General features: G+C 44.6%; 1 long non-coding RNA gene across 1 annotated transcript; it reads right to left on the bottom strand.

The window, feature by feature from the left end:
- Nucleotides 1–5,004: 5,004 nt before the first annotated feature.
- On the bottom strand, nt 5,005–25,185 carry LOC141079780 (uncharacterized). Its single transcript, XR_012228533.1, has 2 exons — nt 25,001–25,185; nt 5,005–5,210 (listed from the first exon to the last, which is right to left on the bottom strand). It is a non-coding gene; the product is annotated as an uncharacterized lncRNA (long non-coding RNA).
- Nucleotides 25,186–25,861: the final 676 nt, after the last annotated feature.

Raw genomic sequence — 25,861 nt, 5'->3', positions numbered from 1 at the left:
ACGCTTTGTCGTTGGCTGCAGGGCATGCATGAATTGGCCAAATTATGTGCTAAGTGTCTCCATTTTTTCCTATCATCTAGCGCAGTAATGCAAATCATATTTCATATATTTCATGTTTGCATGTTTTAGCACTACAGAGTGCTGCTCTATTTGTTATTTATGTATGGAGATGGCTACTCTTAGTTTGTACCTGTACACACCAGTTTTCTGTTTGGAAGTGACAGTCAGTCTTTTGATATTTATATCAGTATATTACAGTTTTGTCACATATATGCATGTGCATCCATTTGTAGAGATAGCATTCTTTTTTTTTGCTACATATTTGGTATAATAAAAGCCACTTAGTCACTTTAAAGTCATCCTGGACCAAAGAAACCTTTTAATATAGTGAAGAACTTACCAATATAAATGTGACGGCATGGCGCAGCTGGAGTTTATTGCCACAAATGTCAGGATTACCCCTGCCAAATATATCATGTGATGCTAGCTACATAACCCTATTGTCATACCATTGCATAGTTCAGACAAGTGGCTAATTCTCTGATGCCGCTCCACTTGACGTTACTTGCATTGCTGAGAACTGATTCAGCTTAATTATTTCTTTAGGCAATTGGCAAACACTTACAGGGTGTAGTTTGTCTGCTCCATAAACTATTTTTCATTGAAATAAATTTTTACTCTGTTTACTTATCAAAAGATCTCGCAAATGTCTACTAGCCTAAATTAGACTGAACCTCCAATGAATGTCTGTGGTGCCCACAATATAGCCTTTCACTTACATCACTTCTCTACATAGACTTCTGTATATGATTACATAGAGGAAGGAATCTCTCTTCTCCAATACCGTTGCTCTACAGTCATATGATTCCATTCTATATCACTGGGAATCGTGGCTGTATTCACTTTACATTTAATGTATCACTTCACTCAGTGACTATAGTAAAATGTTTGACTTGAACAAACAGATTAGCAGCAATGAGTTTCTGCAATGCGTTTCTAAGGGTCCCGTTACATTTAGCGATGCACCAGCGATCCCGACAACGATACGACCTGGTCAGGATCGCTGGTGCATCGCTAAATGGTCTCTAGTGAGCTGCCAAACAGGCAGATCTCACCAGCGACGTAGCAGCGGTCGCTCTTACCTGTCACACTGCAGCGATGATGATGCCTTCCGCCTACGTCCATTCATTGCTAGTCGGCACCAACGGGACGCCAACGAGGGAAAAACGGCCCAGGACATTCGAGCGTGATCAGCGATATCCATCGGGGGGCCGGTCGCAGGTACGTGTGACTTGTAGCGAGATCGCTAGCGATATCGCTGTTGCGTCACAAAATCGGTGACGCTTTAGCGATCTCGCTAGCGATCTCACTATGTGAGAAGGGGGCTTTAGTCCTGAGCCCTACAGTGATGTTTCACAAGAAGTCATCACAGGTAATGGAGGATCTTCGTAGTTCTCTCAGTACACAATGCAAAACAACTCTGTCACTAGTTTTATTAGTGAAAAGTAAACCTGGGAGATTTTTAGCAGTGTTATTATTGCAGCAAGTAAACGATAAAAACCATTAAAAGTCAGTGCATGCCTTTTACTGTCTCTTTTAATTGTGCTCTCCGGAGCTCACTATCAGCATGCAGCAAACATCCCTATATCCACCTCTTCTTCTTTTCTAGTTCCCTCAAACTTTGGGCTCTCACTGAAACCTGGATTCAAAAATTAAAAATGAAACCACTGACGCTGCTGATCTCTCGTACTATGGGCTACAGTTCTCATATACTGCCAGACCTGAGAACAGACAAGGTGGAGGTGTTGGTCTGTTACTCTCATCACAATGTCCTTACCAAATTATCCCCCAGAGCACTCACTTATGTTTCACTCCTTTTGAAGTCCACACTATTAAATATCCAGGCAAAACCAAGCAGCTCTTGGACCACTTTGCCACCTGGCTTTAACACTTTTTATCCTGTGACATTCCCATTCTAATCATTGGGGGCTTTAACATTCCCATTGACAATCCGCTCTCCAAATCTGCCACGCATCTTCTTTCTCCAACCTCCTCCTTCTGCCTTTTACAGCTTAATAACTCTCCTACACATGGGACAACTCTGGACCTGGTCTTTTCTTGGCTCTGCTCAGTGTATGAATTTACCAATTCCCCTCTCCCACTCTCTGACTATAACCTTCTTTTTTACTCTGTCAAGAACTGTCTACCTGCTCCGGACACCTCAATTTACCACACATATAGAAGTCTACAAGCCTCCAATACCCAGCAGCTTATGAACAATCTACAGTCATGTTTAGCTCCATCTCCTCCTGGATACGCATCACTCCCACACCTCAAGCACATTTTCCACCTTTGACCTTGTTACGTAAGAAATTACCAGGCTCCTTGCTTCTCCTTGCCCTACAACCTGCAACAATGATCCTATTACCTCTTCCCAGCTGTCACTGACCACCTAACTAAATATTTAACATCTTTTTCTTCCGGTATCTTTCCCTCTTCATTCAAACATGCCGCCATAACCACTCAATTAAAAAATACAGACCTGTTTCTAATCTCTTCATCTCTAAACTCCTGTAACACTTTGTCCACTTTCATCTAACCCCTAATCTTTCAGATAACTCTTCTTGACCACGTACAATCTGGTTTCCGCTCTATACATTTTACTGAAGATGCCCTCACTAATAATATTAATAATAATAATAATAATAATCTTTATTTCTATAGCGCCAACATATTCCGCAGCGCTTTACAGTTTAACAGTTTCAAAACACAAGTCATAAGTAACAACGTTAACGATACAACAATTAAAGCAAAATAAGACGACCCTGCTCGTGAGATCTTACAATCTAGAATGAGGTGGGGAAGATACAAAGTACAGGTGTGTATTTACAATTGTGTATTTACAATGATGGTCCAGCCATCTTGAGGGAGTGAGGGATGGATGGAGATAGTCTACTAAAGTCGCTAATGATCTACTAATAGTTAAATCTAATGGCCACTGTTCCCTGCAAATGCTTCTGGAACTCTCTGCAGAATTTTACACTGTGGATCACCAGCTCCTTCTCAAAATGCTCTGCTCTAGGCCTCAAGGACACTGTTTTTCCTGGTTCTCCTCCCATCTCTCTGACTGCTCCTTCACTGTATCTTTTGCCGGCTCTTACTCTTCTAATCTTCCTCTTACTATCGGGGTTCCTCAAGACTCAGTCCTAGGCCCCCTCCAATTTCTCTGTGTACTGCCCTTATTGGACAAACCATCAGCAGATTTTCAAGTGTCATCTCTATACTAAAGGCACCCAATTATACACCTCTTCTCCTGACATTACCCCTACCGTAATACAAAATACCAGGAATTGTCTGCTGTCTCTAACATAATATTCTCCTTCTATCTGAAACTGAACTTCTTGTGTTTCCTCCTCCGGGAACCCACCTTTTCACGATATTGCAATTGTCTTGGGTGGTTCATCTATAAATCCCAAGCAGCACATGTGTTGTCCTGGGATCATATTTGACTCAGAAATTTACTTTATTCCCTATGTGCAATCGCTCATGTTACCTGCTTCTGAGAAATATCTCACCTTTGAAACTGCATACTCTTAAATTCACTCTTATTCGTTCTCATCTTGACTACTGCAACTCTCTAATGATTGGTCTCTCTCTAACCAAACTTTCTCCTCTATAATTTGTTCTCACTCTGGCAGCAATGGTCAAATTTCTGTCCAGCCACTTCACCGATGCCTCCACCTTGTGCCAGTCATTGCACTGGTTACCGATTTGCTACAGAATATTCTCTCACCCACAAAGCTCTCCACAGTTCTGCACCATCCAACATTTCCTAACTTATCTTTGTCTATCATCCTACCCATGCTCTCAGTTCTGCAACTGATCTCGGACTAACATCTTTCAAAATCCGAATCTCCCACCTCCATCACCAAGACTTAAGCATGCTTTAAAAACACATCTCTTTAGACAAGCATATAACCTCACTTCACTAATCTAGCACTCTTCCCTCTTCATAACTTTTTCTCATGATCTGATATCTCCTATTCATCAGTCACCGCATCCTCTATGCACCCAATAGAACTTGGTAACTGTACTTAGACAGATACTGGCTGATGACCGGATCATGCAGCATTATTTGAAAATCCCTATTTATTGTGATGGCTCGACCATACATGACAAGCACTTTTTATTCTCCTGCAACCCACACCATCTCCTTACAGATTGTAAGCTTGTGAGCAGGGCCCTCACTCCCCCCTGTAACTGTTGAACTGTGTGTTATTTTACATTGTCTTTATTGTCTGTAATTTATTTTTACTTTTTTATTTATTTTACCCGCTTTACAGACATTATCACTGTTACCATTGCAGCTCACAATCTAAATGACCGAATTCCCTATATATTTATAAAAATCTGTTTCCCAAAAGATCAGCCATGCCCCACCCTCCTCACTTTCCTGTGTATGACTGTAAGACAACTGCAGCAGAAGCCTCTCCCCTCTAACCTGACTGCAGTATTGAAAAAAATAAAGTTTGGTCCATTGTGGAAGCCTGTTTCCTAGCCATTCCCAACCATAATTAGAATAGAGCTGCACATTTATTTCAGTTATATTTTGTTTTTGAGAGGCAGTGTGAATAAAACACAGCATTTTTTTTACGTTTTTGTTTATTTTTTTTACAGTGTTCATCATGGTGGCACAGTGGTTAGCATTGCAGCCTTGCAGTTTTGGGGTCTTGGGTTCAAATCCCACCAAGGACAACATCTAAATGGAGTTTATATGTTCTTCCCGTGTTTGTGTGGGTTTCCAACCGGATAAAGATAGGAAATTCAGATTGTGAGTCTCAATAGGGACAGTGATCATAACATCTGTAAAGCGCTATGGAATATATACACAAATACACGTATATACTTTATATGTTTTTTAAATATATTTTTTTTCTATTGCAATATGAGTCAAAACAGGATCAAAGAAGAGAGGGAAACACAAAAATGCCATTACAAGCAACCAATAATTAAATTACATTCCTTTATTAATAAGTACAAAGTTAATTAAACAAAGCTTCTGCTGCAGAACCTAAACACTACTGACTAAAAATTCACTCAAAGCCTTCTGATGTGTCTTGGTTGACTGTTTTAGACAATGAATTTCCCAACTTCAAGTCTTCTGCAAAAACAACCAGATTTTCCGCCATGGTTTCCAGGATCCCATACAGCTAAAATACAGAAGATGAAATAAGGGGTAACATAAAAACATTATTAAAACATGACTGTTTGGTGAATGTAATGTGTTGCTTTTGCTCCAGGCTGCACAGTAGAGATGCCTTTTAGGATATATTGACACAACGTGCCTGAATGGCATTTTTTACACTAGTCTTGATGAGGGGGTGTGCTGGAGTCAGACGCTCGGACGCTGTGGATGGAGCTAGTGCCCAATGTGCTGTGTACTGTGATATATACACCAGCCCCAAGGTCTCCTGTGATATACAGTGGGTACGGAAAGTATTCAGACCCATTTAGAATTGTCACTCTTTGTTTCATTGCAGCCATTTGGTGAATTCAAAAAAAGTTCATGTTTTCTCATTAATGTACAATTTGCACCCCATCTTGACTGAAAAAACAGAATTGTAGACATTTTTGGATGGTGAACGTTGGTGGACAGCCATTTTCAGGTGATGTTTACTTGCCCAGGCCTCCAGACAAATGTACTCTCAGGATGCAGCAGGCCCATGAAGTTAAGATGGTAGTAACAGAGGTGCAAAAATACTGATGAAACAACCACTCACGACCTACCAATCAATCAATGAAGGGGGTGGCTGCTTAGTATGCTATTGCACAATAGAGACTTGTATGCGGCGCTGTTCACACAATGGTAATGCACAACATCCAGGTTAACAGTATTTTTTTGCACTCTAAATTTCAGGGTGCAGCTAGGCCCATTTGGTCTTGTAAACTGTGGTGCCTGTTCACATGGGATGCATTTGGATAGCGCGGGGCAGCCCACCTGATCTAATAGTATGGGCGTTACTAATAGGCTGTTAACCTGGATACAATCCATTTGTGTGGAGGCCTGGGCAGGTAAACATCACTGCCTTTTTTCTGCGGTTTTTCAAATTTTTGGAGGATTTATAGTCCTTTTTTAGTTGCTTTGTTGTTCAGTGATAGAACCTTGAGTACTGCAGAAATTGTTTTGTAACCTTGGCCAGATCTGTGCCTTGCCACAATTCTGTCTCTGAGCTCCTTGGCTAGTTCCTTGGACCTCATGATTCTCATTTGGTCTGACATGCACTGTGAGCTGTGAGGTCTTATATAGACAGGTGTGTGCCTTTACAAATCAAGTCCTATCAGTTTAATTAAACAGAGTTGTTCTCCAATGAAGGAGTAGAACCATCTCAAGGAGGATCACAAGGAAATTGACAGGATGTGACTTAAATATGTGTGTCTGAGCACAGGGTCTGAATACTTATGACCATGCGATATTTCAGGTTTTCATTTTTAATAAATTTTCAAAAACGGTGTTGGGCTGTGAGCACAACCCCTACCCATAACACAGTGCCTTCCTGACAGCACCCATACCACGGTGCCTTCCTGAGAGCTCTCATAAAACAGAGCCTTCCTGAGAGCACCCATAACACCGTGCCTTCCTGAGAGCACCCCATAACACAGTGCCTTCCTGAGAGTCCCCCATAATATAGTGCCTCCCTGAGAGCACCCATAACACAGTGGCTTCCTGAGAGCACCTATACCACAGTGCCTTCCAGGGGAAGAGTCTTGAGGAGATCATTTGCATATTCCCAGTGCCTTCTGGGATAAGTGAAGAGTCTCCGCGAGCTCAACGATCACTGGGTTTTGGCCGTTGCAGCTGAAAAGAGGAAATCGGAGAAACCAGGGGAAGAGTCTTGAGGAGATCATTTGCATATTCCCAGTGCCTTCTGGGATAAGTGAAGAGTCTCCGCGAGCTCAACGATCACTGGGTTTTGGCCGTTGCAGCTGAAAAGAGGAAATCGGAGAAACCAGGGGAAGAGTCTTGAGGAGATCATTTGCATATTCCCAGTGCCTTCTGGGATAAGTGAAGAGTCTCCGCGAGCTCAACGATCACTGGGTTTTGGCCGTTGCAGCTGAAAAGAGGAAATCGGAGAAACCAGGGGAAGAGTCTTGAGGAGATCATTTGCATATTCCCAGTGCCTTCTGGGATAAGTGAAGAGTCTCCGCGAGCTCAACGATCACTGGGTTTTGGCCGTTGCAGCTGAAAAGAGGAAATCGGAGAAACCAGGGGAAGAGTCTTGAGGAGATCATTTGCATATTCCCAGTGCCTTCTGGGATAAGTGAAGAGTCTCCGCGAGCTCAACGATCACTGGGTTTTGGCCGTTGCAGCTGAAAAGAGGAAATCGGAGAAACCAGGGGAAGAGTCTTGAGGAGATCATTTGCATATTCCCAGTGCCTTCTGGGATAAGTGAAGAGTCTCCGCGAGCTCAACGATCACTGGGTTTTGGCCGTTGCAGCTGAAAAGAGGAAATCGGAGAAACCAGGGGAAGAGTCTTGAGGAGATCATTTGCATATTCCCAGTGCCTTCTGGGATAAGTGAAGAGTCTCCGCGAGCTCAACGATCACTGGGTTTTGGCCGTTGCAGCTGAAAAGAGGAAATCGGAGAAACCAGGGGAAGAGTCTTGAGGAGATCATTTGCATATTCCCAGTGCCTTCTGGGATAAGTGAAGAGTCTCCGCGAGCTCAACGATCACTGGGTTTTGGCCGTTGCAGCTGAAAAGAGGAAATCGGAGAAACCAGGGGAAGAGTCTTGAGGAGATCATTTGCATATTCCCAGTGCCTTCTGGGATAAGTGAAGAGTCTCCGCGAGCTCAACGATCACTGGGTTTTGGCCGTTGCAGCTGAAAAGAGGAAATCGGAGAAACCAGGGGAAGAGTCTTGAGGAGATCATTTGCATATTCCCAGTGCCTTCTGGGATAAGTGAAGAGTCTCCGCGAGCTCAACGATCACTGGGTTTTGGCCGTTGCAGCTGAAAAGAGGAAATCGGAGAAACCAGGGGAAGAGTCTTGAGGAGATCATTTGCATATTCCCAGTGCCTTCTGGGATAAGTGAAGAGTCTCCGCGAGCTCAACGATCACTGGGTTTTGGCCGTTGCAGCTGAAAAGAGGAAATCGGAGAAACCAGGGGAAGAGTCTTGAGGAGATCATTTGCATATTCCCAGTGCCTTCTGGGATAAGTGAAGAGTCTCCGCGAGCTCAACGATCACTGGGTTTTGGCCGTTGCAGCTGAAAAGAGGAAATCGGAGAAACCAGGGGAAGAGTCTTGAGGAGATCATTTGCATATTCCCAGTGCCTTCTGGGATAAGTGAAGAGTCTCCGCGAGCTCAACGATCACTGGGTTTTGGCCGTTGCAGCTGAAAAGAGGAAATCGGAGAAACCGCGCGCCGAATTTTGGCTCATCTTTCATCTTTTTAAGAAATCTCAAGATGGAAGAGGCCAGGAGCCATTTGGTGAGCTGCATTTCTTGCTACATGTTCACAGATTTACCAGTGGAAAAGCCAAACTTCACATGTCACAAATGCAAGCTTGTGACCCTGTTGGAGGAAAAGTTGCAAAATCTCGAAGAGAGGTTAGCTACGTTGAAGATCATTAAGGAAGGTGAAGAGTTCTTGGACAGAGCAGAATTATCTCTTCATGTTACAGAAAGAGAAGAAATTCAAAGTGCACCTGAAGAAACAGAGGAATGGAGACATGTGACCCAGAGAAGCAGGAGGATCAGGAGGCAGTCAGCACCCATACTGCTCAGAAACCAGTACCAGGCTCTCACGCAGGAAAACGATGAAGAAATACATCAGGATAAGACTTTGCCAACAAACAGCAACCTTTTACGCCTTCAGAGTCCTCCTGGATGGAGAAAGAAAAATGTTGTGAAGAAGAAACGGAGAGTGGTGGTCATGGGGGATTCCCTGTTGAGAGGAACAGAGGCCGCTATCTGCAGACCGGATATAACTTCAAGAGAAATGTGCTGTCTTCCAGGTGCAAAAATTAAAGATGTGTCTGACAGGATATCAGGACTCTTCAGACCTACAGATGACTACCCATTCCTGCTACTACATGTGGGGACAAATGACACCGCAAGAAATGACCTGGAAACCATCTGCAGAGACTTTGAAGACTTAGGCAAGAAAGTGAAAGAACTGGGAGCGCAGGTGGTCTTCTCTTCCATCCTCCCAGTGGATGGCCATGGAACAAGGAGGTGGAATAAGATTCTGCAGGTGAACAACTGGCTACGTCGATGGTGCCGTCAGCAACGATTTGGATTTCTGGATCACGGAGTGAACTACTTATACGATGGACTACTTGCTAGAGATGGGGTGCACCTTACGAAGACTGGAAAGCAGGTATTTGGAAGTCGCCTTGCTACACTTGTAAGGAGAGCTTTAAACTAGAACAACATGGGAAGGGAAGCAAAAGACCAGAAAAAGCCATACACCTGACAAATGCTACTGAGAACTCTATTAGAAGTGGAAAGGAAGAACAAAGATGAAAGAATCTAATTAAAAAAAATATTGGAGAAAGAGAAACCAATCACAAACTAAAATGTTTCTATACTAATGCACAAAGCATGGGCAACAAACAAGGAGAATTGGAACTACTAACACAGGAAAAGAAATATGATGTCATTGGAATCACTGAAACTTGGTGGGACAATACACATGATTGGAATACAAGACTAGAAGGATACAACTTATTTGCAAGAAACAGACTTGATAAACGAGGAGCGGGTGTCGCATTGTATGTTAGAAATGCGTATATCTGCACAGAGATTGAAGCTTCAGAGACTGGGAGTTCTGTGGAAACTGTTTGGGTAAGAATACAAGGACAGAACAATGGAAAGGACACCATTGTAGGCATTTACTACAGGCCGCCTGTGCAAGCTGAAGATATGGATGAACTCTTTATGCATCAAATGGCCAAATTCTCCAAAAAATATGACATAGTTGTCATGGGAGATTTCAACTATCCAGACATTTGTTGGGAATCTCTCTCAGGCAAAACTAACAGGTCAAGGAAATTCTTATCCTCTCTTGCTGACAACTTTATCTTCCAAAAGGTAAAGGAGAAAACAAGGGGAACTGCTACCTTGGATCTAATCCTTATAAACAGGGAGGAAATGGTTGAGGAGGTAAAAGTGGCTGGGACCCTAGGAGGTAGCGACCATGCTATTTTAGAATTTTGGATAACTAGAGGCGGAAGACCTGTGAAGACTCAGACGTCAAGGTTAGATTTCAGAAAGGCAGATTTTAAGGGATTCAGAAAGAGAATTGGAGGGATCCAATGGCTGGATATCCTTAAAGACAAAAATGTCCAGGAAGGATGGGAAATCTTGAAAAATGAAATTCTCAAAGCACAGTTGTTAACAATTCCGAAAAGAGGGAAGAATAGGAAGCATTTAAGGAAACCAGGATGGATGAACACAGAACTTAAGCACATGCTAAAAAGGAAGAAAAACATGTTTATAAAATGGAAAGAAGGAGGCATATCTAAAGAAGAATATAATGCTGTCTGCAGAACCTGCAAGGCACAAATCAGATTATCTAAAGCTGAAAATGAATTGAGGCTTGCAAGAGATGTCAAAAGCAATAATAAAGGATTTTGGGGATATGTCAAAAGTAAAAGAAAAGTCAAAGATGCTATAGGATTTTTACAGGATGAAAATGATGAAATGGTAAGACAGGATGTTGAGAAGGCTGAACTTTTAAATTCCTATTTTGCATCTGTTTTCTCTCAGAAAGGAAATGTAACATCAACTGCTATTCACTGTCCTATTAAGGGAATAGAAGAATCCAGGATATCTATAAACAGAAAGATAGTGAGGAAACACTTAGCTAACCTAAATGTATTCAAGTCTCCAGGTCCAGATGAATTACACCCCAGAGTACTGAAGGAGATAGCAGAAGATATTTTTGAACCCCTCTCCATAATCTTTGAAAATTCTTGGAGAACAGGAGAAGTGCCAGAAGACTGGAGAAGAGCAAATGTTGTTCCTATCTTCAAAAAGGGGAAGAAGGTGGACCCAGGCAACTATAGGCCGGTGAGTCTGACTTCTATACCAGGAAAGATCTTTGAACAAATTATTAAACAACATGTATGTCAATACCTGGATAAGAATGAAGTGATTAAACAGAGTCAGCATGGGTTTGTAACTAATAAGTCATGTCAGACTAATTTAATTTCCTTCTATGATGGTATTACTGATTGGGTGGATCAAGGAAATGCTGTAGATATAGTATATCTTGACTTCAGCAAAGCATTTGACAAAGTCTCTCATACAATCCTTATTGAAAAAATGACTAAGTATGGAATGGACAAGGCAACTGTTAGGTGGATTCATAACTGGCTTAGTGATCGGACCCAAAGAGTGGTCGTAAATGGCTGCACATCCAGTTGGAAGAATGTCTCAAGTGGGGTACCACAGGGCTCTGTCCTGGGCCCTGTATTGTTCAACATCTTTATCAACGATTTAGATGAAGGAATTGAGGGTAAACTGATTAAATTTGCTGATGACACAAAGCTAGGAGGGATAGCTAATACTAGAGAAGAGAGAGAGAGGATTCAAAAAGATTTAAATAAAATGGAGAAGTGGGCAGCAACTAACAGAATGGTTTTTAACAGGGAGAAATGCAAAGTACTACATCTGGGCAATAAAAATGAAAAAAGCATATATAGAATGGGAGGAATAGGGCTAAGTGACAGCACATGTGAAAAAGACTTGGGTATACTAATAGATCGCAGACTGAATATGAGTCAACAGTGTGATGCAGCAGCAAAAAAGGCAAATGCAATTCTAGGATGTATTAACAGAAGCATACAGTCTAGATCACGTGAAGTAATTATTTCCCTCTACTCCTCTTTGGTCAGACCTCATCTGGAATATTGTGTCCAATTTTGGGCACCACATTTTAAAAAAGACATCAACAAACTGGAGCAAGTTCAGAAAAGAGCGACCAGAATGGTGACCGGTCTGCAAACCCTGTCTTATGAGGAAAGGTTGCAGGATTTGGGAATGTTTAGTTTGCAAAAGAGAAGACTGAGAGGAGACTTAATAGCTGTCTACAAATATCTAAAGGGCTGTCACATTGTAGAAGGATCAACTTTATTCTCATTTGCAAAAGGAAAGACTAGAAGCAATGGGATGAAGCTGAATGGGAGGAGACACAGATTAGATATTAGAAAAAACTTTTTGACAGTTAGAGTGATCAATGAGTGGAACAGGCTGCCACGAGAAGTGGTGAGTTCTCCTTCAATGGAAGTCTTCAAACAGAGGCTGGACAGACATCTAACTGGGATGATTTAGCGAATCCTGCTTTGAGCAGGGGGTTGGACCAGATGGCCCAGGAGGTCCCTTCCAACTCTACGATTCTATGATTCTATGATTCTATGATTCTATGAGAGCACCCATAACACAGAGCCTTCCTGAGAGCACCCATAACAGTGGCTTCCTGAGAGCACCCATAACACAGAGGCTTCCTGAGAGCACCTATAACACAGTGCCTTCCTGAGAGCACCCATAACACAGAGCCTTCCTGAGAGCACCCATAACACAGTGGCTTCCTGAGAGCACCCATAACACAGTGGCTTCCTGAGAGCACCCATAACACAGTGGCTTCCTGAGAGCACCCATAACACAGTGGCTTCCTGAGAGCACCCATAACACAGTGGCTTCCTGAGAGCACCCATAACACAGTGCCTTCCTGAAAGCCCCCACAACACAGTGCCTTCCTGAGAGCACCCATAACACAGTGGCTTCCTGAGAGCACCCATAACACAGTGGCTTCCTGAGAGCCGCACATAACCCAGTGCCTTCCTGACAGCACCTATATCACAGTGCCTTCCTGAGAGCACCCATAACACAGTGCCTTCCTGAGAGCACCCATAACACAGTGGCTTCCTGAGAGCACCCATTACACAGTGCCTTCCTGAGAGCACCCATAACACAGTGCCTTCCTGAGAGCACCATAACACAGTGCCTTCCTGAGAGCCCCCATAACACAGTGCCTTCCTGAGAGCACCCATAACACAGTGCCTTCCTGAGAGCCCCCATAACACAGTGCCTTCCTGAGAGCCCCCATAACACAGTGCCTTCCTGAGAGCACCCATAACACAGTGCCTTCCTGGGAGCACCCATAACACAGTGCCTTCCTGAGAGCACCCATAACACAGTGCCTTCCTGAGAGCACCCATAACACAGTGCCTTCCTGAGAGCACCCATAACACAGTGGCTTCCTGAGAGCACCCATAACACAGTGCCTTCCTGAGAGCACCCACAACACAGTGCCTTCCTGAGAGCACCCATAACACAGTGCCTCCCTGAGAGCACCCATAACACAGTGGCTTCCTGAGAGCACCCATAACACAGTGGCTTCCTGAGAGCACCCATAACACAGAGCCTTCCTGAGAGCACCCATAACACAGTGCCTTCCTGACAGCACCTATATCACAGTGCCTTCCTGAGAGCACCCATAACACAGTGCCTTCCTGAGAGCACCCATAACACAGTGCCTTCCTGAGAGCACCCATAACACAGTGGCTTCCTGAGAGCACCCATAACACAGTGGCTTCCTGAGAGCACCCATAACACAGAGCCTTCCTGAGAGCACCCATAACACAGTGCCTTCCTGACAGCACCTATATCACAGTGCCTTCCTGACAGCATCTATAACACAGTGCCTTCCTGAGAGCACCCATAACACAGTGCCTTCCTGACAGCACCCATAACACAGTGCCTTCCTGAGAGCACCCATAACGCAGTGCCTTCCTGAGAGCACCCACAACACAGTGCCTTCCTGAGAGCAACCATAACACAGTGGCTTCCTGAGAGCACCCATAACACAGTGGCTTCCTGAGAGCCGCACATAACCCAGTGCCTTCCTGACAGCACCTATATCACAGTGCCTTCCTGAGAGCAGAGCACCCATAACACAGTGGCTTCCTGAGAGCACCCATAACACAGTGCCTTCCTGAGAGCACCCATTACACAGTGCCTTCCTGAGAGCACCCATAACACAGTGCCTTCCTGAGAGCTTGAGAAACCATGACTTAGGAAAGTCTGACTGACGGCTTCACTGTAATGACCCCTCCCAAAACCCACACTTACCCCTTCTTAATTTAAATAAGACACGACTGCGTGACATTGGATGTAAAAGGCCACAGCAGCCCCGTTTATTAACACCAAACAAGCAATAACATTTTTATCCATAAACGTAGAAATATTCCATAAACATAACCACCAGCAAAAGGAGGGGGGGTAAATGAAGAGTCCATTGTTCATGATTGCAACACCAGCTCCACCATGTGCCCTCAGCCGCACCACACCGGCTCGAGGACAACCAGCTCCACCACGTGCCCTCAGCCGCACCACACCGGCTCGAGGACACCCAGCCGAGTGTTGCCCAACCAATGTCCTGCTGGGACCCAGCCCAGCAGGGACCCACGTTAACATGCCCCGCTGTGACCCAACACAGCAGGGTCCCACGTTAACATGTCCCGCTGTGACCCAGCACAGCTGGGACCCACCTTAACCAAGTATACCATTGCACCACCAGGGGTAACCCGCTCCTGCACTGGGTTCACCCCCCCGCTCTTTGTGCAATCCACCGACTTCAAATACGCCCCTCCTTTCCGCCGACTGCTGCGACAACGTCAAACCTCTTCTTCTCTTCACCATGTCGATCTCCAGAAGATCCTAAAATTAGGGTGGGAGGGCGGGACGATTCCGGACGTCTGCAAGGTAAGGAATGACCATCCCCCCACAGTTCTGCCCTATATATCCATCCCACAACTGACCACTCCCTGCCAACTCACATTGCATAATAAGCCCCATAGCTCCAACCCACACCTTCCCCACAAACACAAAGCACTACTGACCACTCCCTGCCAACTCACATTGCACTATAAGCCCCATAGCTCCAACCCACACCTTCCCCACAAACACAAAAGCACTACACCTTACCCTTCACTAACCCTCAGGCCTAGCATCCCTCCTTAGTCATGTGCGCCCTCCCTGTAGCCCCTTTGGGGCAGGCGTCCGGGCTTGCCTTGACTTAGGAAAGTCTGACTGACGGCTTCACTGTAATGACCCCTCCCAAAACCCACACTTACCCCTTCTTAATTTAAATAAGACACGACTGCGTGACATTGGATGTAAAAGGCCACAGCAGCCCCGTTTATTAACACCAAACAAGCAATAACATTTTTATCCATAAACGTAGAAATATTCCATAAACATAACCACCAGCAAAAGGAGGGGGGGTAAATGAAGAGTCCATTGTTCATGATTGCAACACCAGCTCCACCACGTGCCCTCAGCCGCACCACACCGGCTCGAGGACAACCAGCTCCACCACGTGCCCTCAGCCGCACCACACCGGCTCGAGGACACCCAGACGAGTGTTGCCCAACCAATGTCCTGCTGGGACCCAGCCCAGCAGGGACCCACGTTAACATGCCCCGCTGTGACCCAACACAGCAGGGTCCCACGTTAACATGTCCCGCTGTGACCCAGCACAGCTGGGACCCACCTTAACCAAGTATACCATTGCACCACCAGGGGTAACCCGCTCCTGCACTGGGTTCACCCCCCCGCTCTTTGTGCAATCCACCGACTTCAAATACCCCCCTCCTTTCCGCCACCGCGAGCACGTATGACACCTTGTACGTGCGAGTACCACCACCAAAAAACCACAACCCGAGCCGACTCTGCGGCTCGAGTAACCAATGTTTCTGTACCAAGACCAATCGATCAAAACTGATCCCCATTAGACCTTACAATGCCAACCTACACCAAAATACCAGTACAACAAGGTCAGCCACACCCAAGACCTGCAACTAGCCAACCGCATCGTCCAATCCTATGCACCGCCTGCGCGACCAGTCCCCAACCTGAGCCACCGCCTCTGCCTCGTTGAGACCGCAACACTGCAGGCGCCTCCGAAAATTGTACTTCACCTAATAATTAATCAAAGCCAACCATTATTGCCGTGAACAAAAGAACCTACATTGGTTCCCCAAACCTCCGATAGATTCTTGAAAATTTGCCCAGTAAAACCCACTATGTAGTCATTCCAAACAGGAGCCCCTATGGACACCAACACGAGCACGGCTCCCAGGCAGAAAATTGCACTCCACCTGATAATAATCAAAGCCAACCATTATAGACGTAGCAACAGAACCTACACTGGTTCCCCAACCTCCGACAGATTCTTGAAAAACGTGCCCCACTATATAGTCATGAACAACAACACGAGCATGGCTCCCAGGCAGGAGCATTCAGGCCCGATGTCTCAGATCAAACCCCTTGACGCCCCAGCGACCAAGTCTCCACCACACACGTGCAGTACCAAAACGCTGTTGGTCCCGTCAACCCTGCGTGATAGCATCTATCTTAAAATATCCACCCAACTAGAAAACATAAACCAATCCACCCCGTAATCACCACGACCCGGAACGAATTAATTGTGTGCATCACCCTTGCACTTCGAACCCAGAATCACAACACTATTGTTGCCACCCTCTTACCAAAAGTGAGATGTACTCCGCACCCATTCCCCGCTGAACTGCGGATTCGACACTACTCACAAAAGAAAGAAAAGCGACTCCACACCACCTGAAGTCCAGGAAAACTCAGACACACATCACGTCTCCCGAAAACCCGACACCATAAACCCGGGCCATCCGTCAAAACATTGCACTCACCGGTGCCCGATGCTTGTCCACCACTCAGCCTTAAAGCGCCGCAAAAAGCACCCCCAAACGGAGCACAGCCCAAGCTTCCCCTGCCACAGCGTACCACCAACCCGACATTAATGAAAGTAATGTTATAGTTGCAACCTGCTCACCCACTACCTAAAGTACACCTCCCCCGCAGCAGCGCTGCACCACAACCTTGTCCCCATAATACCAGCCGGTCCTGACAAGTGCGCATAACGGAATAAATGACATAGCCATGTATTGCCGGACGGGCTACACCCACGCGGGAGACCATTCACACGGCCATCGAAAAAACATGTCCTGCCTCATGCTCTATACAGAATTCCTGACAAATGGAACAACACCCGGTGGATAAACAAACCGTTCACCAACCAGGACCCCCGAGACCAGTAAAGCACACGCTGGGTTACCCAACTCAAATGTTGCATCATCCTTGCGCAACGCTTCACCCTGGCCCCCCCGTCCGGGGGCACCCAAAAAGAAAAGACTCTAAGGAGAGCTGTATACCCAGAAGGCAAAGCAGGACCAGCTGCACCCACAATAAAACTCCTAGCCCATCGTAACGAAAAACTATCCACTCTGTATAATAAACTCCTACGTAGCTGCAATCAACGGCTGTAACAAATACCACCCGATACAGTCTGCCAAAAGCTCAATCGGCAACCCTAAAGAACCGCAGTGAGAACCCACCAGTCCTTACGTACAAAAGTTGTTAAAACTGCCCCAGGGCAGCCACGACCAGCAAATTACCGTAAGAACGCCATATGACTGCAGATCATGCAAAAAAACCCCAGTGGATCGTAGCCCCACGTATTCAATAACCAAAATCAACCCCCCAAAACAGCAGCGCGATATACACGGGAACCTAATAACGACCCCCGACCTGACACGATGTACTCGTTAACCTAACCTGACTTAGACATAGGGCACCAGGTGAATTAAACACTTTGACTTATCCAAACACATGATAACCGCAACTACGCCCTGAGCATGAAGAAACCCAAAGTAGTCAAGGGTTGGACCATGAACAGAAATAAGCACACCACCTTCCCTAATACCAGATAGTAGTCCCAGGTTGGACCATGAACAGAAAATAAACACTGCACCATTCCTAATACCAGATAATCCCCGACTACCACACAGAAACCAAACCACGGACCTCAACAACCGGACATTGACCAACCATAAAAACCCCAGCTCCACGCCATATCTACGTACCCCCAGAAATTAACCAGGAAAACAAATCCGGTAAAAGGTCAACTCCAAGCCCCCCGGGGGAAATGTCATCCATTGCTGAGAGAAAGGCAGGTTCCCAAAAGATCTGCCGTCCCAAGCATCTCGACCTCACCAGAACGTCTGCCGCAACAAACCAAAATGCCCCTAGTGAACATGAAAACCCTTAGTACACTCAAAGCCCCTATTGGAGAACCGAACCCGGCATATAAATAAAACACACCGTAATGAAAACTCGACCACTTACCCCCTCACCTCTGGCCAGCAATAGAACACACCCCACTGTAACGTGAAAGATTAAGCCGCCCGATGCACTACCCAAACAGATCACCACGTCAGTGAACTGCCATCCAACCCTTACCAAATACTAGGCGCGGCGATAAAACTGCTCACCACATCAGTGAACTACCATCAAGCCCTTATCAAATACTAGGCGCGGCGATAAAACTGCTCACCACATCAGTGAACTACCATCAAACCCTTATCAAATACTAGGCGCGGCGATAAAACTGCTCACCACATCAATGAACTAACATCAACCCTTATCAAATACTAGGCGCGGCGATAAAACTGCTCACCACATCAGTGAACTAACATCAACCCTTATCAAATACTAGGCGCGGCGATAAAACAGCTCACCACATCAGTGAACTACCATCAAACCCTTATCAAATACTAGGCGCGGCGATAATCCTCCAGCCCAAAGACCCCATGCCTATAACAATAAACCATAAAACCGTCATGGATATGGCTATCGACCACCGCTCTGCCAATATCTGTATCACCACCTGAATTACTCACAAACCGCCATGGAATCACCACCAGTCATACACAAACACCCAGAGAATGCAAGCACAATTATACTAACCAAAATAAAATGATGTCGTCACCTATAGATATACCCACTATCATAAAAGCAAACTAGCATGAAATTAAAAAATACCTCCCAACACTCATGAAGTGCACAAAACAGCCTCCTGAACCACAAAGCAACCATTCCCACACATATTTGAACGCTGGCTACATGGACCAGCCGTGCATCGTTCCGAAACCCCGTGACAAAAAACCAACTACTACCCTAGTGCGAAACCATACGTAACAACACCCTTCCCAACCAATATAATCTAGACATTAATAAAGGTTTAAGTGAGCCTTACTTACTAGGCTGACTCCGCGGAACCCCACGGAACAGCCGTCACGTGTCCTCCACGTCGAGCACCGCAACTGCGATCTTCTCCATGGATCTACGCCGACTGCAGCCCTCCTGGGCCGTAGCGCCAGCGCCCAGACCGACTGTCCGTCCGGGAACGCATGGCAAAAAGTCACCGGCTCGGAGCCTCAAACAGGGCAGGGGAGGTTGGCGCTCCAGCCGCAGGCAACACCTCCTGAATCTGGCACCCAACGCCGGGGGAACGCGACGCCGGGCCACATGACCTGTGGCCCTTGGCAGCTGAAGGGTGGCCACATGACCGAGCCACCGCCCGCTTCCCCCCAGCGCCGCGAGAAAGGAAATGAGGCCGGTGAAGTCACACACCACCTCGCCACCGGGCTCCTTGCTGCGTCACGTCACCGCCGTCCACCGATGCCGATGACCGCGCCGGGTCAGGTGACCACTCCGGGTAACGTGGCCGTGACGTGCGCGTCACCACTGTGTGCCGCGATCCAAAATGGAGGGGAGGGAGGCCGGCCACGTCACTCACCGCCCCGTTACCTTGCTGCCTGCTTCTCAACTTCTGGCTCCGGCCCCGCGATGTCTTCTGCAACAGGTCTGCTAATGGGGCTCATCCTCCGCTGCAAACTTAACTCCGGGCTGAGGTGCTCAGGAGGCTGTGGTCATCGCTGCCGCTTCGGAGGCAGAGGGGTCCCATCTTCTCCGCCGTCGCCATCACCAGACCATCGCTGTAGCTGTTCCTTCGTCCACTGCTGGCCGTGCTGCTCCATCATCATCTTCATCTGTGCCACGAGGTATTCCATCTTCTGGATCCAAAGATTCAAGCTGAAGTCCCAGATGTGAGGAGCTGACGATTCCGGACGTCTGCAAGGTAAGGAATGACCATCCCCCACAGTTCTGCCCTATATATCCATCCCACAACTGACCACTCCCTGCCAACTCACATTGCACAATAAGCCCCATAGCTCCAACCCACACCTTCCCCACAAACACAAAGCACTACTGACCACTCCCTGCCAACTCACATTGCACCATAAGCCCCATAGCTCCAACCCACACCTTCCCCACAAACACAAAAGCACTACACCTTACCCTTCACTAACCCTCAGGCCTAGCATCCCTCCTTAGTCATGTGCGCCCTCCCTGTAGCCCCTTTGGGGCAGGCGTCCGGGCTTGCCTCTAGCGGCCTCTTCTTTTGATTGAAGTTTTGAAAAAAAAAAGAACTCTAGTACAAAAGACAGTTATAACTGCTGGGAAAAAGCTAAAAAAAAAAAAAAAACTCCGGCAATCTAAAATGTGAAAAAACATTCCTTCTTGAAAAACTTGGTGGGTTTGTCGTCAGAAAAAGGTTTTGTGTCCACATCCCCTTAGTTGGTCCCCTAGAAGTCTGTCTACATTTTATCATTCTCTACTACTATGACTCTGCATTACTTTCTGTGTCACTTTTTGTAGCTTCCTTGCAGTTGAGGAGTAACATTAAATCTATGAGATAATGGTGCGCATTAGCTAAATAGTAGTGCAAGGGCAGGAATATGAAACCAAGGCCTTAGGACATGGCTCCATCACAGCTTCTACGTGTTAGATAGTAATTGAGATGATATCTGTAAGAACTTAGCCTATATTTGCAAACTAAAAAAAAAATCCATTCACTTCAGTTAAGTCAGCAAAAATGATTGCAGCTCTAAAACCAGAGGAAAGGCAAAAATGATTTCACCAAGAAAATGAGTCAGGGATGATAGACACTATGAAACTTCAATATTGTGAGCGGGGAAAGTCCTGGGGAATTTTACGTTCATGTGGAAAGATATAGAATAAATTAAGAATAACCATCTGAATGCAGTGCGGTAAAGCATATCAATCAAGTTACTGGAAACTTTAAAGAAGGACTGATACTACTCAAAAAATATTTCAACCTAAGTGGAAAATAAAAGGCATAGAAACGCTTATAGAAGCACTGTTTATAGGAAATATGTCGCCAGGTGTTTACTACCCCCTTCTGAGAGCAGCATGATATAGGGGCACAGGCCCTGATTCCAGCAATACTTACTGAGCTGGCTGCTGGTTATTTTGCTAAAATCTGTTTTATCTGCTGCAGATCTAGCCATTCTCTGAATGCTGATCTTTGTTTAACCCCGTCCACATCACTGATAGATAGCTGTGTAAACTGTGCATAGGCAGAAAGTTGCCAATCAGAGGTGGGGGCAGGACTGTACAGAGCTCATGAATATGGAGGACTATTTTATCAAAACTGCAGCAAGCAGCTTTATAAGTGACACATCACTGGGATCAGAGTCTCTGTCTCTACATTATGCTTCTATGTAGTAAAAACCTGGCGACAGATTCCCTTAAAGGAGAAGATCACATATGTTCTTTGCTTTTAAAGTCCATATACATTACAAATCACATAACCTATGAAAGATCTCTATGCAATATAGTCCCAAAAATAGTATATTATTTAAATCAGATTTAACCTGCTCATCTGTCGTGGCCAATTTTCATTTTTGCATTTTTATTTTTAACTCCTCTTCTTTTAAACTTTTGAACTAGTCCTACCTGCACGCCTCATATTAATGGTCTTATTGTTGAGAAATCGTATTTTATTTCTGTATGATTTCTTCCAGGCACCGCACGCCCAGAAGCCTGGAAAAAATCTTTAGCATAAAGAAATAAAACACGATCTCTCAACAACAAGACCACTAATATGAGGCATGCAGGTAAGAGTAGCGTAACTTATTACCTGTATGCCCATATTAAAAGGTCATATATGTCACGGGGGGGGGGGGGGTGACAGATTACCTTTAAGAGACACGTTTTTAATTTTTCCACCAAAATATCTATATGAGGGTTTGAGTTTTGTGGGATGAGTTGCAATTTGGAATTACACCATTCACTTTACAACAAAATGAACCGGAAGATGGCGAGAATATTCGAAGTGGGAATAAAGTTGTGAAAAAAATGCAATTCCGCCATTGTTTTTTGGGTTTGGTTTTCATGGTGCTCAGTGTGCAAAAAAAAATGGCCTGTTGACATGATTCTTCAGGTGACACCAAACTTTAAGTGGTTACCAAAAAATTCAGAAACTTAAAGAAAAAAATGTAGGTTTATCTAGCTATTTTTGAGACTTACATAATTCCATCAACGAAAAAAATAAAAAAATGTAAGGGCTTTTTTTTGGTCACAAGCTGATGTTTTTATTATTATTTTGGGGTGCTTACATTTTGATAGCTTTTTGTTGCATTTCTTTGGAGAGGTGTTACAACCAAAAATGAAAAATATTTAGATTTGAGAGTCCTCGGTGGTTGATACCTTTTATTAACTACCTGAAAGTTAGCCATTTTCAGTTAGCCATTAAAAGGTATCAACCACTGAGGACTCTCAAATCTAAATATTTTTATATCTAATGGCTAACACGGTACAAAGATATATAGCTTTCCCACAACCAAAAATGGTAATTCTTGTTTTTTTTGTTTTTTTTTATTATTATCGGAATTAACCATACTGGTTAAATAATTTTGTATCTTGATAGACTGGACCTTTGTGGATGTGGCAATTTTTAAATTTCTTTATTTTTAACTGGGGGAAATTGGCTGTTTCAAAATGAAAAAAAAAAAAATTGCCACGGTATATTGCATTGCAATGCAGCAGCAGCTACACATTAGGTTATGTATTTATTCTGCCCTGTCACTCTCTGGTTTATGGGATCATGGACTGTACTCTATCTCTTCATCATAGAGAATGTAAAAATCTGTGACTGACACTTTTCTGTAAATCAATTACTTCCAAAGCAAAACAGTAAAATAAATCCCATTGCAAAAAGGAGTACCCAATCGGGATGGTTCCTAAGGCTGTGTGCCCAAGTTGCGCTTTTTAAGCATTTCCGCCGTGTTTTTGCCGCTGCGGAAACGCTTAAAAAACGCATCCCCATGCAATCCTATGGGATTCCGCAATTGCTGTGCCCATGCTGCGGATTTTACCGCTGCGGAATCGCATTGCGGTAAAATCCGCAGCATGTCCATTAATTCTACGGAATCACGGAAATTCCGCCACCATAGGATTGCATTTAAACGCTCACTTTACGCATGTGGCTATGCCCGCCATGCGTAAATTGAGCGCTTCATGTGCGGATGGTACCCAGGGTCTGGAGGAGAGGAGACTCTCCTCCATGCCCTGGGTACCATAATTCTGTAAAAAATAGAATTAAAATAAAAAATAGAGATATACTTACCCTCTGTCGGCCCCCGGAGTCGTCCCGCCTCTCAGCCACGCTGCCAGCATCTTCCATTCCCAGGAATGCATTGCGCGAATGACGTCTGATGATGTAGCGGTCTCGCGAGACCACTACGTCATCAAAGGTCATTCGCGCAATGCATCCCTGGGAACAGAAGTTGCCGCCAGCGACAATGAGGAGTGGGAGGACTCCGGGGGCCGACAGAGAGTAAGTATATCCTAATTTTTTATTTTTTTATTATTTTTAACATCCTTTTACTATTGATGCTGCATTATAGATGCTCATTATAGATGGGGGCAGAGCAGTACCCAGACCTGCCCGTTTTGCACCTGCCCATGAAAGATACATAGACAAGATGTAGAGCCCAAAAAGGGGGAGCCATGCCCCTGTATGTGCAAAAAAACAAAAGCAAAACCAAACAAATGAGCTGGAACTCATGTTGGTATAAGTGTAGTGTGTAGGTGCACGTTTACACTATGGCCATTTAACAGACAGAACCTAGGGTAAAAACAAAATGAGCAAATACTCTGCAGTAAGTAAATACATGGTAATAGTACATGTAAATAATATACTGTACGGTACTTAGTTGACACTATTTTGATCAAAAAAGAATAAAAGCCTGTCTATATAGTCACAAAGGAATTCACAAAGAGATTTTATAAAATTACAATACATATAACATTAAATAATTATAATAAAGGTGTTATGTCTCTCCTACAGACTTTAATGTAATAGGAAAACCAAAATTCCTTTAAACACCGATTGGATCTGTGTTGGCACCTCTTGTCCATGACAACAAGCACTCTGGACATGGGGTGTACATTAAAGTCAATGACACCCATACAAGCAGTTTTTCTGCACAGACAAGTGGTCTGACACAGAAGCCCCATGTGCTGTAATAGAAACAAGGTAATGTGACTATTCCTTAATTTAATTTAATAAAATACGCTATGTCCCTGAAGGGTAGAAGATGGAAAGGATTCCTCCAGGCAAGGAGTATATGCATTAAACTGCCTAAGATTCTCACAATTATATAGTATGAGTTCTGCTTTTAGTGAAAACTTGTATTCCCCAAAAGGAACAAGTCTGGACCTTTACTTAAAGGGGTTGTCAGGTTTCAGAGCAAAATCTGCAACTACTCTATGGGTCAGCAGACTTCTGCATTGTGACAGCGTGTGGTATGCACCCTGTCACGATTCCTCGGAGTTGCCGATGCAGGCGATCAGTCACATGACTGTTTGTATACAATTTGCGCAAAAGCGCTTACATCCTGACTAGTCTCATCCAACTTCTCTCAGTAGAAGTGAATTGAGAGAAGCTGAACGTATCTAGTTGTCACGTAACCACATGTATGCCACCTGCATTTGTGCGGTCAAGTGACCAATCACTGGCACTGCACTATCATGACTCAGAAGTCTGCAGTCACATAGAGTGACTTGCAGACTTTGCTCTCGAACCTGGACAATCCCTTTAAACCTTGGTGTTTTGCTATTCCTCTGTTATGCCCCCTGGAAATGTATGTACAAATTGAGAAATATGTGTCACTATTCCCCTTTACAATTGCATCTGTCCCTTCAGTATGACACTGACTGGACAGTCAATGTTTGTATGAATACACACCACAGTATATAGATTTTCCTTATATTTTTCTTGTGTAACTGGATCCACTAGGGAGGGATGAGACTCTGGAGGAGTATGGTCGAAACTTTCTCCCGAGGAAACCAACTCTTTGTCCTCTTTGGAAATGGTTGATGACTTCAATATTTTTTTCTCATCCTTGCCCTTCAATTTTCTACTGCTTGGACGTCCCTATTTGAGGAAAAAATAGAGAATTTCTGATGTTTAATTTTTATTTTCATTTGTTTTGCATCTGCTTCTTTTACAATGAAACCCAATCCAATTGTAATGGCTTGAAACATTGGAAAGTAGACTAGATATCTGTAGTAGAGGCTCCATCACACTCCCTCCATGATAACACTCATTTGTCTCATTATATTTTTGTGGATATCCTCTAATGATTTATCTCTTACTGGTGATTCGGTTAATCATTCAAATACTGTACAGTACAAGCTTACTGCTCACTGTGCAATATTCTTCTCAGCGAACAGTGACAGTGCACTCCCTCAACAGCTTTGATGAAAAGTGCTGAGCCGGCAAGAGAGCGCACTGTCAGTGAGAATTATAAGGTGCTTCCTGAAATGGACATCACTGATGATGCTTTCCTTCAGGATGGGGACAGAGGCTGTCGAAGTGACCACAACCTCTGGCTCCTGATGACTCTCTGTTTGAGTATCCCAGCATACACTCGGCACTCTCAAATGAAGCGTCATCAAAATGGTAAAAATAAATAAATTAACCTGTTAAACTATAGAGTGAAATCGAAGGAATTTTTAATTAAACCATATTAGAAAAAGTATTATATTATTAAAATAAATGTACATTTTGCATGAAAATTACTGGTTTTGGACCACCCTTTCAAAA

Source organism: Dendrobates tinctorius, unplaced genomic scaffold (genome assembly GCF_039654945.1).
Source record: "Dendrobates tinctorius isolate UK_male_01 unplaced genomic scaffold, ASM3965494v1 ptg000694l, whole genome shotgun sequence".
Classification (NCBI taxonomy): Eukaryota; Metazoa; Chordata; class Amphibia; order Anura; family Dendrobatidae; genus Dendrobates; species Dendrobates tinctorius.
The sequence above is the reverse complement of the archived record's forward strand: the minus strand, read 5'-3'. Positions and strand labels throughout refer to the sequence as shown.